This window comes from Cryptomeria japonica, chromosome 1 (assembly GCF_030272615.1).
Source record: "Cryptomeria japonica chromosome 1, Sugi_1.0, whole genome shotgun sequence".
Taxonomy (NCBI): domain Eukaryota; kingdom Viridiplantae; phylum Streptophyta; class Pinopsida; order Cupressales; family Cupressaceae; genus Cryptomeria; species Cryptomeria japonica.
In genome coordinates, this window is record NC_081405.1 from 122380581 (window position 1) to 122400158 (window position 19578).

The 19578-nt window shown below is 35.1% G+C and overlaps 1 protein-coding gene across 4 annotated transcripts in view; it reads right to left on the reverse strand.

The window, feature by feature from the left end:
- Nucleotides 1-14780: 14780 nt before the first annotated feature.
- Nucleotides 14781-19578, reverse strand: part of LOC131026855 (cell division control protein 48 homolog C) — a 53449-nt gene continuing 48651 nt past the window's right edge. The window contains exons 11-13 of one of the 4 annotated variants that reach the window (XR_009359171.1): nt 16471-16841; nt 15791-16003; nt 15402-15626 (exon numbers count right to left, since the gene is read on the reverse strand). The gene's annotated coding sequence lies outside the window, so the exon portion shown is untranslated. Of the gene's footprint in view, nt 14931-15008; nt 15308-15401; nt 15627-15790; nt 16004-16470; nt 16842-19578 lie in introns of those variants that run through there. The other 3 variants (XR_009359185.1, XR_009359178.1, XR_009359177.1) reach the window with 3 other exon arrangements.

Below are 19578 nucleotides of genomic sequence, written 5' to 3' on the forward strand. Positions count from 1 at the left end.
CCTGAAAGATGATGTGCTTTACCACAGGGCCCACTCGGATTGGTAGTACCACAGCTCCTTTGGAGGAACGCTCCGCATCATCATAGGCTTTGATTGTGATCTTCTTACGAGGATCCACTGATTCTACCGCATATCCCAATGCCGTGACCAACTATAGTATACAAATATTCAGGCCTGCTCCATTATCGATCAAGACTCGCTTGATCCTATACTGGTTGATAAAGCCTTCAATATGTAGTGAAGCGTTATGAGGTTGCTAGAAGGAAGAGTTGTCACTTTCGGAAAAAGTGAGACAAGGTGATGACTTTAGACTTCCAACCATGGCTTGAAATTGGTCTGTATTCAGGTTTGCAGGGACTGACGCCTCTTGGAGTGCTTGATCCAAGATAGTTTTATGGGATGGCGATAGGCGCAAAAGCTCTAAAATGGATATAAGCGCAGGGGTTTTGTCTAATTGTTCCACAAGATTGTACTGCTTTGGGATGGAGGTGGTGCCTTGTGGAGCTGCCTTTATGGTAACTTTGCCGCAACGCGTAACAACATTGCAATTTGAGTTGGGATTTTTGAAGGTTATAGTTGCAACTTGTTCACTGGCATCATACAGATGATTTACAGTGTAATTATACACAACCTGTGTATAATCAGTGGTATCGATGCCTCACCTGGAAGTGGAAGGACCCCTTTGATCTTGTGATGGAAGTGGTTTTTTGAACATCAGATGATCATTATTGGTTGTTTTTGGGTCATGTCCTTCTATTTCAATTTCTCCTCGATCAATAAGATCTTGAATGAGATCTTTCAATCGGTGACAATTACTTGTCTTGTGTCCTCTTCCTTGGTGGAATTCATAGTGTTTAGTATCTCTCCACCATGCCGGTTTGACCTGAGGCTCATAGTTTGATAGTTTAGGTAGAGTGACCAAATTTTGAGAAATGAGTTGTCGCAATACTATTTCAATGGGTTCCCCTAAGGGAGTGTATGTGCGTTTTTGTTTTTGCTGACGAGGTCTTGGTTCATCGTGAGATGTGATGCGACCTTGATTAGAAGGAACATTTGTGTTATTCTGAGGTGGAGGATTTTGTCCTGCAAACCGAACCACAGGTTGTGCATTTTGGATAGTCCGGGCATCCACAACCCCATCGTTGACGATATTCTTGTTTTTGTTCTAGAAGCTTGGTTTATCACTATTGAAGCGTGGGCGAGGACCATCCTTTGGTTCATTATAGATTTTGATGAGTCCTTTCTTGATAAGTGCCCTTTCACATTTCAAACCCTTGGTGATCATATCATTAAAAGAGTCTGTGTCTTTGACATCCAGGTGAAATTCCATTTCTTCGTTTAAGTTGGAAATGAATATATCCATTAGTTCTCGTTCAGGTAATTGAAGAGAACGTCTGCTAGACATTTGGCGCCATCATTGCAGGAATACTGAGAATAGTTCACCTGGTTTTTGTTTGGTGTTGCACAAATCAGCCATGGTGATGTCGCGTTCAATGTTATGAGAGTAATGAGCTAGGAACTTCTGGATGAGTTCCTCAAATGTTCTAATGCCACCTAATAATCAGGAAAACCATGATGTGGTTGTTCCTCCCAAGCTTTGGGGAAAAAGGCGCATTAGGTAGGTGTCTTCATATGCTACTTCAAGACAAGCATAATGAAATTCTCTGACATGATTGCGGGGATCTCTCTTTCCTCTATATTTTTCAAATTTGGGTGTTTCGAATCCTCGTGGAAAGGGTGGCATATAAAGATTCCTATCAAAAGGATAAGGACAGATGTCATTGAGTGAGAATTGGTTGGTCTTGACACCACTATGAAGTTGTTGGGCGAGATTCTCGACTTGTTGCCGCAACATCTCCATTTCAGTTGGAGGAGGAGGTGGTGGGTTACCTCGAGGAATGTTATATCTGATGGGATCTCTACCTCTTTCCTCTTCATGGCGACTTTGTCTTTCTGATGCCTGTCTTAATTGGGAAAGATCAAAGTCAGAGGGGAGTTTTGCTCCTTCTTGAGCGAGCTTTAAGAAGTGAGCATCCGCATTGCTCCTGAGTATTTCGTCAAAAAGTCTATTAAAGAGAGGGTTATGCTGGGCCCTTTCTATTGTTGCAGGAGTAGGAGTACTTGGGTTTTCGTCATTTGCATTTCCTCCAAGTGCTTCTTGAAATTCATTGAGATTTTCCTCTTCTTCTTCCATTTCTATTTCTCGTTGCCTTGATTGTGATCGGATTTGGCCATTTTGTTTACAAGCTTTTATTGAAGTTGTGTGAAAATGATGATGAGTTGTTGATGAAATGAGAGATTGATGGTTGGTGAATTGTGTTGCATGTGGATCTCTAGCACTTTTAAGGTAGATGTAACCGAAATTCCTTCTTTGAATTTCTTGTTTGTTTGATAAGTTTGGATGTGATAAGGTGTAGAGAAATCTGAGATGTGTTACAGATTTAACTACCTAGTAATGAGAGGATTCATTCATGAACTAGTTTTAACCTGCGTAGATGTGTCTCTTAGGATGAGCTTATCCTAGATGCAGAAACAATCTAAAAAGTGATGTGAAGTGTTTGATTCAAGCAATATCTAAAAAGAGAACTTGGGACAAGAACTTCTTAATGTTTTGAGAGTTGGAACGGATTGAGGATGAAGTGATGATGGACGAATAAGATGATGAATGAAATGTTTTCAACTTCAATAAAAGCTTTGTGTTATAAATGGGACAAACTCTACCTCTTCCCTTTCGGGTGTTGGTGGTATTTCTCGAGCTGTGTTGTAGGTGATACAGATGTTTGGAAAAAAGTTGGGATTAATCTTACCTCCTTGGTTTTTGTGATAACTCAGAGCTCTATATTGCATAAAAGCTCTGCGGTTCAATGATTCTGAATCAAATTCGTTTGTTTTGCCTTGAAGGTAGAAGCGCATGTGACATAGAAAAACTCTATGAGAGACAAAGATTTGTCTATTGATATAGAAGAATTTCCTCCTTTTGATCAAAGCCTTTGAGCTTAATGATCTTCTTTTCAAGTTGATATTCTGATGATGCTTCTTCTTTCGCAAGATGTGAAGAATGGTCATAAAATTTGACTCTTTGTTGTTTGCACTTTGTTTTTGATGTGTTTGTTTGTTTTGAAAAATGTTTGATGAATACTTTGTTTTTCTTTTGGGAAGTGATTTTTCTGATTTTTCTTTGACAAGAAAACAAAGCAAGCACACAAACACAAGAATGTTGCCCCCAAAGGCACAAATGAGTATGGGTCTAGATCAACCCGATCCTTGGACTTGTATATGACCCTTCCTTTAGATATATTTTAAGGTGTATTTCCAAAGCCTGAAGTCGGCTCAATTTGCACTTGGTCTGTAAAACGAACACATTTCAAACACTTTTTATCCCTAGGGTCAAATGGCCAGTTGTGATAAATTTAGCCCACATCTTGATATTTCTTCGACTTTAATACTACATACCTTATTAATCCCGCCTTGGCAGGTAAGGATGTGATATACTAAGTCTTGCACGAGCATAAAAAATAGATGATCCCTATGATGGGGGAGTCACCACTTTTATCAAGCCACAAGTGACTTTTCAAAAAGCTATGTTTCTATTCAAGGAAATATGTATGGTGAGTATCTTGGGAGCAAAACCATCTATGCTCTTGCACTAAATTATATCGCAAATATCCTCAATCAATAGAACGGGTGGGCTACTACTAAAAGGTGTTTAGTCATGTTCGATGTTTTTGGACATAAGTTCATTCTGCAGTGACTCACTTAAGAGCCTTGTAACTGGTGGTGGGGCCCATTTGTCCTTTCGGCCAGTTACACTGTAGGAACAGCTATACCTAAGGCTACAACTTTTGCTCTCACCTGATTTCTATAGCGGCTCGAAGGATTTACCGCTCGAGGTCGTTCCCAAGAGTATCGATCCCTTGGCAGGCCTCTTTTAAAAAGATAAAATTTTGAGTGTTACCAACACTTTTCTCTTGCACCTAGGACCACGAAAGCCAAGGGAGAGGATAGTGTGTGTTAGAAGCGGGACCACTCGACCGACTTTTTGCACAAGTGTGCCAAGCACGAAAAACACTTTGTTCTTTTTAACCCATCATCGCAATGTGGTCTAACTATTTGGAGATGTTGCTCCAACAGTCATGATGTTCTTTTTAACTTCAAAGGCAAGATATTTTGTAAACTAGGAAAATGAAATCCTGGTCAACTTAACAAAAAACATGTTTTGCTTGAAGTAAATTTGTTTTTGAGTCTTGAATGAAAAATGGCTTGTTCTTTTTAGATTGCCCAAAACAAAGTGTTGATTGTAATTTTTTTTAAGTTGATGCAAGAAAATAAATTTTGTTTTGTTGATTTTAAGCACCAAAACGAAGTTTGTTTCCTAACTTGCAAGAAATAAAGTTTGTTTTGTTCAATTTTTAAAAGCACCAAAAGACGAGTGACCCTAACTAGAAAGTGATAAAATTTTGTTTGTTCAAGTTTTAAAGCACTAAAAGAAAATTTGTAATAATTTTTTTTTTTTAATGGTGAATTTTAAACCTGCACAAACAACAAATGGTTAGTAAAATCTATGTCCAAGGGGGGCTTCCACAAGCCTAAAATTTTTCATTTTTTTTGGTTACAAGGTGATTTTTACGACATTCTATTGCAATAGTGCTAGTCTGTGTTTGAACAGAAGCGCTATTTAACTCAAACGCGCTGAAAGAAGGGGAAAGACAGAGAGGCAAAAGCGCTGAAAAAGGGTTAATAGCGCCAAAACAACGTCAAAAGCGCCAAAACGGTTCCAAAAGCGCTGAACTTGAGACAATAGCGCTATTGTAAGAACAATAGCGCTAAAAGCATAAGTGTCGATAGCGCTAGAACGAGTTCAATAGCGCCAAAGCGCAACCTGTGTGACACTTTCAACATTCAAACATGTTAGTTTTTAAAAAAAAAATGATATTTTTGGTGTTTTGATTCACGTCGGGTTCACCAAATGATGCTCTGCTAAATGGACAAGGTTAGTCTAAGAGAAACAACACAAAATACACAAGAAACCGTTAGTGTTATTCAATCAAAAATTAATCTAAACAGGCATATCAAGAGACACTAAAATCATGCTAATATATCTAACTAATGAAACAAAGATAATGAGGCACCTCCAAATGCCTCTTAGCATGTTCTTAGCTCCTTCTCCCTTGTTCCTCTCCTCTCCAAGTTCCAAAATAGTGTAGCTCTCAGCAGCTTTTTGCACTATGGATGCTTATGGAGGATTGAGATTTGAGTATTTTGCTTCAAATGGGAAATGAAAAACTAAAATATTAGATGCTATTAAAATGATTGATTTTAACTAAAATAATAGAAGATATTAGTTAATTATGCTAAAATGCTCTCTTAAAATGCCTATAGGTTAAATGCATACAAGTTTTCAGGATCTGGATTATGAAGAAATGAGCTCTATTTATAGGAAAAATGGAGCAATGGATGGTTGAGATTGAGCAATCTCAACAAGGGTCAGGATTGAATGATTTCAAATCCATGTGAGGGCTTTCAACCCAATCCCAGGATGACAAGTGTCAATGTGAGATAGGTTGAGAGGAGAGGGAATAAGCATTAAATGCTTGACATAACTTTGGAAGTTAAAGTCAAGGTTAGTTGAATGAATAAACTCTTTATTCAAAGAATAAATCTTTTATCCAATGGATAAATTCTTGTGCAAATGTGAAATGGATGAATATGGTCAAAACAATAAATGTTTGGGGGGACAAGTTTGAAATAACCATAAAATGGTCATGTAAGAGTCATTAGTGGTCTTGGAAGACTTTGGGGGTTAATTTGTTGAACACACAAAGCATTAAATGCTTTTCAAAGGCTTTGGAGTCTTTGAGAAGTGACTCCATTTTGCTTAGGAATGTGACAATAATTAGGGGATGGATTAGGCTAATTAGGAAGGAGTTAGAAGAATCTAGAAGGGGATTAGATTTTGCAAGTGGATTTGGTGGGTGAGAGAAAATAAGATTTTATTTAAAATAAAAATTCATTTATTTTAATAAATGTGTGCAAGTTGCATTTGTAGGAAAATGCAAGTGGGGGGGGGATAATGATTTAAATAAATGTTTTATTTAATTTATTTAAAAGAGGAAAAAGAGATTTTAATTAAATAAATAGATTTTATTTATTTAATTGATTGTGAATTTGATTTAATGAATTAATTAAAATAAATTGAATAATTTATTTAATTAATAGGAGAATGTTTGAAGATGAATTAATTAAATATTAATTTAATTAATTGATGGCTAGTGGATTTTTAATCAAATAAATAGCGAATATTTATTTAATTAAGCTGGACAGATTTATGTGACTACAGATTCTATTTCAAATGGAAGAGGTAATCCAAGAAGTTGATTTCTAATAACAAACAACAAATAGAGAAATGAACCATTTCTTTCCTATATGCAACCCTATGATATAAATTTCACAAAACCAACAATAATAAACACTCTTTCTTCCATTCCAATCGTTCCACAAGAATCTACAAGAAGATTTGCATAATTTCAACACACAGGAAGCAAACTGAAAAATTCCAAATTTAAATTGAAAACAAGAAGAGATTATCCAACCTTGAAGCAAACTAGCAACCAAAATGAAGGAAGAATCCCAATCCTTGCAAACCAATTCCAATTCCAGCTCCTCCTTCTAGAATAGTTTTCCAAATTTCTCTCCAGAAATTCTGCCTCTCTTTCCCGTGAATTTCCAGGCATATATGGAAACATAATTTTTAACCTAAACTTTCTAGGTTGAAAGTTTTTCCATCCAATCAGATTTAAATATTTTAATATTGAAAAGGCAATCAGATTTACTTTTATCCCAAAAAACAATTCTTTTCCAACAAATTAAAAAGCAAAAGTCAAAAGGAAAAGCTTTTATTAGTTTCTATTTCCAAAAATACTTTCTTTCAACTTAGGCATATAACATTTAAATGGCTAGACAATTATTTATTTCCTTCCACAAATATATCAATGCAACTTTACACAATAAATAAGGCATTTAACCATTTAATCTAGCAATTCATTAATTTAATAAATCAATAATCGCAGAGCATAATAATTAACTAATTACGCCAACATCTGATAGCATCATCCATTTAATTAAATAACCATTTAAATAAACAAAAGCACACAAAACAAAGGATGATCAAATGACACCTCTCAAATGACCAAACCAAAGCACTATGACTTGCATAACAACTAGACGGGAAAGACAACTGATTGAAAACACTCACACGAGTGTAACTCCGGGTCAAGCTAGGGTACAACAACTATCTCCTCCACTCCCATCGAACATATAAGGCATGCTCAGACTTGTGAAACCATGTGGAGTCGATACCCCGTACCTACCCGGTACTAGTACCTGCAATGTCTTGCACCAAAAGAATCCATATATGCATATAGACAAATATATATATACAGACACGACTCGCACACCAATGAGGAAGATTTGTGACGTTCCCTGTCTCACCGGAGTGAGTGAAGGAAAATCATTCCCTCGCATCCCAATACACATGCACACACGCAACATATAGGTAACGCATCACAATATAAGGTAAGAGAGTCAGTCCATGATAATGATCCATAAAATAACATTAATCATAAGCACTAAGATACTGCATACAATCATACACCACAGGTCCAGATAAAGTATGAAATAACATCACATAACATCTGAATCAATATACAATAATGTTCCACTAAACAGTCATTGAAGTAAATCAAAACATACAAAAAGAGACTGATCGAGGAGGGGTACTACAAGTCACATATGTATAGAGAGTTATTTTTGTATAGAGGGTACACAATTGAAAAAACTCCCATCTTTCAAATTGTTTGTTGGGACTAGTAGTGTTATGTAAAGCAAGTCTGTAGAAATGATAAGTCATTTTGTGCAAGCAAGAATATCATGAAGTACTTGTGAGTCTGTAGCTTTTGCATACCTTTTTATTCCAAAATTAATATATAAGATTTGTTGTCTTTATCTTCAGATCATTTTATGTTACATGACATTGATGAATCAAGTTCTTTGGATAGATCTAATTAAGATGGCATTGTTGAATCAAGTTCATTATGTGTAGGAAACACATAATGAAACCATTGCATTGATAGTCTTGCATATTTGTAAGTTTTTCAAATTGTCTCCGAAGTTGATTGCAAACATTCATCCACTAAGTAATATATAAATTGTCAGATAAGGCACTGGTCTATTGTTAGTTTTCTGTGAATAAATTTGGTGCATAAGGTCCTTATCAGGGAAACATACTTCTTATTTCTATCAGTATTGTTTTTTCATAATTACTTAAGGTTCCAACAAGATTCTTTTATAAGCATTCATGCACTATTAATTATGTTCAAGTTTTCAGATTAAAGCAAGTTAAAAGCACATAATAAAGCATAGTTGCAGGAAAAATTTTGCCATTCTTGCAAACAACTAAATTGATAAGTTTAAATTCACTATAAAGAAGTCTCTTTGTGCTTTGGAGATTAAGGTATACCCGCCTAGGTCTAGTGGAGCCTAAAGTGCAAAAGAATTTGGTCTTTGACCATTCCTGTTCATTGGCCAAGGCTGATTGAGAAATAATTAGGAGATTTGGCAAAGCTCTAGGATTTCCAATCTGTGGTTTTGGGAACCAACAACACGCACACAACACAATTCACATTTCGAAAAGACTACTCCATTGATTAGCCGGTTGAAACATTTATTGTTGCACGAACAGAATTATCTAAGAATACATTCAAGAAAGTTTTCATACCAAAGTTGCAGACATTTAGGGATGAAATAGGAGTGAGTCGAGAAGAACAATAACAATGAACAAACAAGTAAGTATCTCGACCAATTCCTCTGTGATTTCCTTAAAAAATTAGTCGAATTTCCTATAAAATGGAAAGTTCTAGTATTGTCAAGAAGAGGTAGAGAGGGGAAACAAGTAAGGGTAAAGGGAAGAAGCAGAAAACTGATGAGGCGAACATAGAAACTCAGGTAGAGGAGAGAAAACTAAACCAGGACTTGTTAGACCAATTGCCTGGTTCTACCCTTAAACCTAAAAGGTATGCGGAATGGAAACTAGAAGATAATTATAACAATGTAGGAGATGTGTATACAACTATGAGGGGTTATGAGTTGTTTTTGTTCCATTACTATAGGCGTGACAGTCTTGAGCAGATTTGCAACTCATGGAGATTAAGCTTGGGAAAACTAGTTGTTCCTAAAGTTTACGTTAATGTGGATATACTGAAATTGTTGGCACAAAATTATGACCCCAAGAAGAGGGCAATTTGCAGTGGAGATGTGAAGTCCTATTATTATGTGTCAAGAGATGCAATTTCTAAAGTTTTTGATTTTTGTGGGATTTACGATCATCCCATTATTCTTGAGGATTTGTTGAAGGAATACCGAAGGTTAGACACCACCTATATAGGATGGAGGTTGCCTCTTCATATGCTCATTCCCGATGCACCATTGGAGGTAGAGGAAGGACTTGCCTTTTCATGTGAATTTGTTCAAAAATTACTTTAAGTATACCTATTACTTAGTTGGCCAGGTCCTGGGGTTGAACACCCCAGATTTCATGATGATTGAATCCATGGTCATTGTAGCAGATGTTTAGAGCCTAAATTCCAGAGAATTTGACTATGCTACATTTGTAGCAAGACAACTTGATATAGGGCTCACTACCATCAAGAAGGATTCTTCCAAAATCTACTTCCCTCATTATTCTCTGCTAATGCATATGGTATTATTCTATGGTCAAGAGTTTGGTCTATGGCATGCGGAGATGAGAATAAAGCAATTTGATGAACACAATCAGCCTTTGCCAGTCCAATTATGGACTTCAATGTGGAATTGCAGATTTGTCAGATCTAGTTATATTCATTTTGAAGAGTTCTTTGTAAAAAGTTTATACAGGTTCTATGATCACCTGTTCAATTTTGCACTTTCAGAAGAAGTTAAGAAATTTCTGAGGCCTGCAAACTTTGGGGGGCCTGAGACAGTTCAACATAATTGGGGTGACTGGTACTGTTTTTCTGATGTAACAATGATTAGAGTCTATGGCTTTGAGGAATCTCCACTTCTACTTCCCAAGACAGTGCCTGCCAGAGTAGCCTATTTGGAAATCATTAGGGAGATGGGAGTTTCAAATCACATGCATTTGAGTTCACATGACAAGCAAGCCTTTATGCCTAGAACTTTATGTGTTGGAGAATTCATTGTTATTGGGAAAGAAGGTCAAGAGCTCACATGGGATAAACTACCCCATTTCAACTTAAAGTTGGGAGCACCAAGGAGAGGCTTTGACCCTAAAGGATATATTCATTCAGCAAAAAAAACAAAAAAAACTTGGTGAATATGTGCACATCCCATATATAAGGGATGACTTGATAAGAAACATGGATAAGGAGGAGGCCGAATTGGCCATTGATAACCATAACAGAGAAATGGAGCTAAGGGCGAGAGAGATGCAAACAATTGATGTATCATTTTCCAGCATTGAGGGATCATTAGAAGGAGATGAGATTTTGTTTGAGCAGATCTCCAATATGCTGATTGAAGAGCGAGTGTCCCCAGTTAGGGATCCAAATGAAGAATTTCCCATAGAAGAGGATCCAAGGCAATTGGCTTGTAAGGATTCCATGTCTGATGACAGTTTTGTAAAGTCTTATGAATTTAAGTCTTTCTTGTATAAAACAAAAGGTAAATCAATTAGGGAGAGTGCTGGAGAGGTGAGTGCCTCTAATGAAAACCAATTATTGATTGTTTTGAGAAGTAAAGTAGAACAGGAAATGAATCAAATGACTCCTGAGAGAGGGAGGAAATTACTTGAAGATGTAGGTGTCTTAATCTTTCCTGGATGGGATCTAAATTTAGCTCTGATATTTGATAGTTTTCTCCATGATATTGATGCAAAACATAAGTTGTCTCCATAAGGTGTGACCCTAGTGTACATGGGGTCTGTGTACAACCCAGATGAGCACTCTATGTTGATTTGGTCTTTATATCCTCCACACAAAAGACCCATGGTGATTGATACACAAAAGACCTTTGGGCACATAATAACTCTGAAGATTGGAGAAACAGATCCTGCAGTTACAGCTGATCTGGGAGTAAATATTGTCAAATTGAGTAAGGCACAAATTCAATTGCTGCTAAGAGAAAATGAGTCTACCAAACTTGAGAACATTAGACTAAATAAAGAGATTTATCATTTGAGAGAAATGTTGAAACAAAAAGAGCCACAAAAACTATTGACACAAGGTGAAAGCTCGCAACCTCAAACCAAATTTGGCAAATTGAAAGAAGAGAATCTTCAGCTCCAAGCCCAGTTGAGAAATGTCAAGAATGAAACTCTATATGTACTCATACAAAAGAGGTTCACAAAATTAATGGTATGGATGGATAAATACTAGGATATGTGTGTTAAGAGTGAGACTGTCATCGAGGAGCACGAGAGATTGGATGAGTGACTGCATGAACGACTTAAAGAGATTCAGGGCAAAGATGAAGCAGACCCTGAGGTTGTGTAGAATTGTGAACAACAGATAAAAATTCATAAAAAATATCTGAAGACTCTCAGATCTGAGGGTGTTGTTTTCCTTGGTGATGGATCAAACGAAATCCCTCCTTTGCTTAATGAAGATGGAGATTAGAAGGAGAAAGTGGAATGGATTAAGGAATGCCAACAGGTGATTAAGGATGCAATGAAAGATGCCAAAGCTGAGGACACCGACAAAATGAAAAACTACATGGAGGGCATGGTGCTGATGGAGGTGGAGGCACGAGACACCGTTCATGACTATGATACTCATTTCAGCGAGGAATACTTGGCACACTTAACCAAAGTGCATTTGTGCCTAACTAGATGATAACTACTTTCATTTAAAGATTAATGTTTTAATTTGTTTCCAAAAGACTTTTTCAAAGGGTTTAACCCTATGATGTGTTATAAGTACTTGATGTAATCATTTACAAAGAACAAGTTGATATAAGTTTTTAAGATTTTACAAGTTTTTAGAAGTTCAAGTTTCAAGCAGTTCTCACATTCCAAGAACAAGACTCTTATTTTCAAAAGTAATATACAGAAATCAGTTTCCTTATTTGCAAATGGTGGTGTGGATGTTTTCATTTTAAAATCAGTTCTCTGTTGTTATTTCTGCAATTGATAATTGCTGCTTTAAATCTCTATGTGAAGAATTTATATGTTGTTACATGGTTGGATTATCAGGATACATATGGCATAAAAATTAAAAAAATTATGAATTAATTATGTAACCATATAATTCAAATATAATTCTATCAAGAAATCAATATCAAATAGATAATATAATCACATAACTCATACATTTCAATGTCATTGATCTTCTTCTTCATCCAACTCTTTGTCTGTATCATCCGATCCAGATTAGACATTGTAAGGATTGGTCATATCATCATCATCATCGTCATTGATATCAATTTTGATAATGTCATCATCCACACAGATATCATCTTCATGAACATTAACTCCTACATCATCATGATCTAGTTCCTCTTCTTTGACATCTTCCTTGGGCACGTCATCAACTTACTGTTGATCCTGATCATCATCTACATCATCTTCTAGTTCTTCGGTATCTTCTTCTTCCACCACATAATACTTTACCAGCCTTCCTCTTGGATCATGTCTAACAACAAATGACCAATCCGGTTTACCTGGAACCTTTGAGTAAAATACCTGCTCACATTGGCTTGGAAGAACATAGGACTCATTTCCAGCTTGCTCGATCGACCTTGTATTAAAATGGTAAATCCATTATCATGTTCAATAACAGTTCTCTTAGGATCATTTTCATTCAATCGTAGCCTGTACCATTGGACGACGAACATAACTAATTTGAATGATTTAAAGTCACACTCAAGTATATCATCCAAAATTCCATAGTATCGATTTTCTGAGACTTCTAGATGTATGTCGCTTTTGAATGAAACATTAGTCACTTGAAAGACCGCAGTTATCCCAGAATCACAAGTTTTCTTCGTGTCATCCAACTTTTTGATTCGAAATTTACAACCATTGCACCACATAGCCTTGTGGTGTTTCACCTACAATATGTCAAACATGTAAAATTATTGCATCATCAGATGATAAACATATTTTGGTTGAATGTATGCAAAGAAAAAAAATTCAACATATATATATACATCAATAATATAATTGAAAATAATTAAATAATATAGGTGATTAATATATTTATATGTACCTGTTTATCTCTTAAACCATATGCTAAATCAATTTCCTTTGGTGTAACATTGGAATCTCCATTACAATGAGCTTCTTTAACCAATGAAGCCACACCTTCCCATGTTAATGCACGACCAGATTGTTAACATCGTTCAATCCATACCGTCATCCAATCAAGATTGTTTGCGACGTACAAATGTAGTGCATCCCACTCGACCAACTGTATAAAAAAAAAATGAAATTCACAAACGATGTATAATTATTTAATTACCACGATATATGACCTTAATTTATAATTGATGTATATTGAAGATTAATAATTAAATAAGTAAAATATACATAAAAAACCAAATGTAAAATGTATTCTAATTAATCTCCATGACCATCTTATAAATGCGTAGTTTGAATATTTAATCCATGTTGAAATTTTTCCTCTTAAATTCTCTCATAGAGTTAATTAATTAAATTAATTAATTCTATTTTCCCACGTGCCTCCTAACTTTAATCCTCATCTAACTCAATCTACCTTTTCCTGTCAGGTACTCCCCTTTGAATTTGTTAATGGAGTTGGAATCCCAAATGCGATCTACATGGAACTTAGCTACAAACTTAGGAAGATATTCAGTAATGTACACCATGGTTTGGTATACCATATATCCCTCCACCATAGAACCCTCAGGATGTGCTTTTTGTCTAACCAAAGAATTCAAAAATTTCAAGTGCCTCTCAACCATCCACATTGACCTTGTGTGTACAGGTCCACATAATTCAATCTCCTCAACTTGGTGTATGAGGTAGTGTTCTTGTGCATTGAAAAATGTCAAAGGTAGACACTTTTGCATTTCACACATTAGACGAGGATTTTTTCTCTTCCAATAATTTATCTTCTTTATGGATTTCTTTAGATGACAACCATCTACAAATCATTCAAGCCGCAAATATATTAACGAGATTTAACAAAAACATAGAATATATTACATAGCAAGTAAAACAAATGGAAAATATAAGATCAATACAAAAAATTGAACAAATATCGCTACTTACCTCATGTATTTTCCAAGATCATATATAACTTGCTTGACATTATTGTCGAAGTTGTCTGGGAGAGATAGAGGTAGAACGTACTGCAACAATTATAAAATGATCTTATTCATTATTTTTCAAAAAGTAGTAAACATAATACACTGAAAAGTACATGCAATATACAAATATATATATATATATATATATATATATATATATACTAGAATAATTACCTTAATGAAGGTATGCCAATCATGTGTTTTCATCCCTGACCCAAATTCACCTTTCTTTGTTATGATATTGTTTATGTTCACAACAAATCCTGTGGGAAATTGAATTTTTCGTATGACTTCTTTTATAGCATTTCTTTGTTGCTTTGTTAATAACCAAGAAAGGGCACTTATATTAATTTGTTCTTCATCGCTATTTAATTGAATGACATTTTTCTTTGCATGATTGGCTTCCTGAATGTCACTACAAATTTTGACAAATTTTTCTTTTTCATGCCTTCCATCCAATATTTTCTATAACGTTTCTGTTAAAATTTTTCCGATATGCATTGTATCAAACAAATGCACAATTTGTAGCTTCTCATAGCACAACAACCTAGTAAGTTGTCTAGGATAACTTTTCGGTCCATGTGGAAGTTGCCCATTAATGCCTTGATGACCTTCATGAAGCATATAAGTTAAACAAATTAACAACGACAATCATTGTCAATTATAGCATGAGTCAACAAAACACAATATAAAAATATAAATTCCAAACATATCATATATGATAGATAAACAATTTGATCCAATGTATAACCTTGATGATTAATTCTATTATATTCCAACTTCCATAGGTGAGGTGTCATTCTTCGTGGTTTTGATGTAGTCTCTTCTTTCCCATTGAAAAGATGTTTTTTAGTAGTTCGATACTTATGATTTCTGTGGAGGAAATGCCTATACTCATCAAACACCTTCTTTCCTAAACTTGTTGAACGATGAGATTTCATCTTTGGACCACAAACTGGATATGCAAATTTTTTCTTTGTTTGAAGACCTGCAAGACCATAAATAATTGGATTAAATATGTCAATTTTTATAGTTATATATAATGAATAGATTATTTTAAAAAGATGCATGATATCTACTTCATAAAATTAAATATCGTTAAAGTGCAGTCGAACTTTATAACATAACACAAAAATGTGTTAGCCCTGGGGCATCATGCATTGTTCATACAAGCATTGCATGGAATTGAAATTGTCTTTGTCCTATTGGTCTAGAGTCATCATACATAGTGACGCCATTCCATAACTTTAGTAACTCGTCAATAAGAGGCTCAATATATACATTCATATCTTTAACTTGGTACTTACCTAGTTGAATGAACATAAACATTACATAATTATTATAACCATTTTACTGCAATATATATAAATTATTGTACATGACTATTAAATGAAAAAGAGATAATTCATTATGCAACAAATAAGACAAATGAGATGCTACTATGCTAAAGAAAATTGATGTAAACAAATACCTAGAACAATCATTGCCAACATTATGTGCTCCCTCTTTATTGGCATTCATGGAAGAATGTTATTGTTGATAACAAAAAAAAGCTACACCAAGTAAATAGATCTCATCTCTTCAAATGGATTGAAACTGTTTGCTGCCAATGAAAGCCTGAGATTGTGAGGTTCTTTTTTAAAGTGTGGCCATTTTCCCCCCATGTCCCTAAATGCAGAACCATCTGCAAGCATTCGAAGAATGTCATCTCCACTTCTATTCTGTGCATGGTAATCTATAAATTGCGCTAAGCTTTCGCACCTAAATAATCGTTGCATACGTGGAATAATGAGAATATAACGAAGAACCTTGCGAGGCACCTTTTTTGTTAGTTGATCTGTTTGATATCTACTGATATGACATTCTGGGCATTCTATTGCAAATTCATGTTATTTATGATATATAATATGATCATTGGGACATGCATCTATTGCTTGATACTCCATTCCAATATTTTTCATAATGTCAGTTAAATCTCGGTATGAATGAGGTAAAATATTTGATGGTGGTAACAAAAACTCACCTATCAATCTACAACAAAAAAATAATTTGTTAATATAACGAACATTAATGGTACATATTTCATCATTTATTTAGTAGTGATGAACTAACAACAAAAATAGATGAAAAAAGATGACATATATGACATACCTTAACATCCGTGAGATTGCTATGTTGGATAAACCATTAATAACCTTCAAGTTCACCAACAACAATAAAATAGAGAGAAGAGTTGTGTGGGAGCCTTCATAAAGAGCCTTGTATGCCTTCTCAAGTACAAGTAAATCATGAACATCATCAAAGTCAACCCGATCATCATCATGATTAGTTGCGCCACTAAATATGTCATGGATCAATGTATTTGTACCATCATCTTCAACTGTGTTTTCTGGCGCATTATCATCTTCTTCCATAGGATCATTAATTTCGTCTTCGATATTCACGGCTACATGTTCCTCCACTTGCAAATCCACATTCTTTAGGCCATGATAGTCCATATCATGTGCCCTAGGGCGCCCCACCTTTATAATAATGATCGAAATAAATAAACAATGATCATGATCAAGTGATTTTTTATATATATAAAAAATGTTAAAACGATATAAACATTTACAAATTTAATCAATATAAAGACATATAATGAACAACTTATCAATGGACGATAATCATGCCCCCCTTCAATGTGACCATGTTGCCTACAATGTTTCTCAGTTGTTGTGATTAAAAGTCTTCTCATCTTTAAGCCCTTGCAATTATTGCAAGGACAATAACATTTCCCATCACCCTTTCTTTTCAATCTAGCCCACAATCTAGTAAGTTTTTCTTCATTTTGTTCTACACTAATATTATCTGACATGATTTTTCTTTACCAAGCTTGAATATTCAGATAAATTGTCGAAACAAGGCTCCAATCAGCAAACCCACCCACAAGGCCTTCTTGGCACAATGTCTTATTAGGATTTAACACATAACAAGGCCAACTTCATGGATACAAGGTTTGAACAAAGGAACGTGTTCTTTTAAAGGAACAATACTCTTGATCAATAGGACAATAGGGAACAATGAAACCATGCTTCAAACATGCTGCTTTACACATCCATTCATGATGTCAATGCACCTAGTTGACAAGGACTATGAACTTTGGATTCAGACTTTAGCCACATGGATCGAGCTCTAGGAACATAGACATTAAACCTTGTAATGCAACCTTTTCCACTATGCTATTGTTTTGTAACAACACCCCATCAAGTTTGTGAACTTACTGTCAAGGATCAGACTTACAAACTTTTGTATGCTCATTATAATTGTTCACCTTCGACATGGATCACAAGGAGATTCAAGGTACTTTCATGGATGTCTACATGCACTTGAGGCAACGTTCAAAAGGTCCTTAAGGCCTATAAACAATGGAAGACTCCAAAATTTGGAAGAAGTTAGACTTTTAAAGTTAAATGTGAGGACATACCTAAATAGTCATCATTTGTTCGTCATTATCAGACAACTCCATACAGTAAGTAATAGTACATTTGTGATAACAATCATGGTTCTTTAAAATGAATACAAAGTGAGAGACAAGTGCACTTAACAAAAGAAAACTTCCAAATTGTAATTGTCACTATTTTTGGGACAGTTTGACAGTGGCCTCCAAATCAGAGACTAAAACAACATAAAATTCTTTGTCAAGTGACTGTAAAGGAATGTTTGAATTACTCGCAATATTATGTCAACCTCAAGTGCCAATTGGAATCATCAAATAGGTTTGTAATTAAACATATTAGAACAGTCGGCTAGGGCATCAAACTATATACTCGTCGGCCGACCACAAATTAAGGTGGCACTAACCATATACCCATTGGAAACATGTTGACTTTAAGCGTTCATCGGAATATCATCGAACTAGCGACAAACATTCTTGTTCATCGAAATTTCAAAGAATGTCGAGCACCAATTTAAAAAAAATAAAAAATCTCACATTAAATTGAAAGGTACTCAACGAAAAAATAAATTAATTCACTTTCGTTAAAAAATTTCGTCAGATTTTGACCTCAAATGAGTTAGTGTGTTGCCCCAACTGGCTTGTTGTGATAAGAATTGAAACACTTTCCTCATTTTTAATAAAAAGTGGAATCTCTTTGGATGAATAAACCAAGACTTCATGTTGAACATCATTTATTTGCTTTATTACTTGTTGCTCCAGCTAGTTACAATCATCACTCAACTGCAACAAAACTGATTTCCCTTCAAATAAAGCTCATCTTGTTTGAAGCTTAGTATATTGAACCTAGGAGCCCCTTCTTCAAAGAATGGGTTTGGAAAGGAAAGTGTTGAATGGGCTTCTACCTTTTGGGATTGAGCAAACATTAGCTTCATTTTCTCTTCCTCATACCTTACTTGTGCCTCCAACTCCTGCCCATGAAGGTGGGTTTGAAAAGCAATCTCTTCCTGTTGCAAATCTATTTCTTGGTACCTCTTGATATCCTCCAACTACTCATTGAAGCCCAACAATATCTTTTTTATGTCACTTGGCTCCATATTATCTATCTTTTGAAGCTAATTAGGGGAGTGACATTGTCAGTTTGGCACAAATAGGGCATTTTGAGGCTGATTGAGAGAATGTAAAGGCTTCCATAATGATTGAATAGGGGTGGGGGTGACAAATATATGGAGAACGTTGAAAGCTTGTTGTAGCATGGCTATTTTGGATCAAAGCAACAATTTGTTCAGTTTGGTATGGTTGGTAAGAAGACATATGAATTGCATTTTCATAGAATGGGGGGTGATAAAACTTATCTCCATGAAATGAAGACATGCTCACAACATTCAAATTACTGGAAAATCAAGAAAAAACATAATTTCTTTTAATAAACATAAGACATAGTAGCTTATATCTTGATGATCTTTGAACACTTAGACTGCTTGACCAGTGTCTTTAAACTCGAAGTCGCTAGGTGTGTAAAATAATGCCTCCAAACGAAGAAAATACTGGTATAGACAACGAATACCGACAATGAATGAAAAATTAGATTAGAATTGTACAAACTGTCCCACTGAGCGTGCCAAAAATTGTTATCAATGAGATTTGCACTTTGTTGAACTTGAAGAGTTTAACAATCTCTTGAATTGTAGACTTTGATGATTGAAATCAGACCTCCAGTTAAAGAGTTTGCTGTCTATGTTAATCACCTAATAAATTAAACTAGATTACTAATTTTCTGACAAAAAGGAGAGAACTAAATGCTTAAAAGAAATCCTACACTA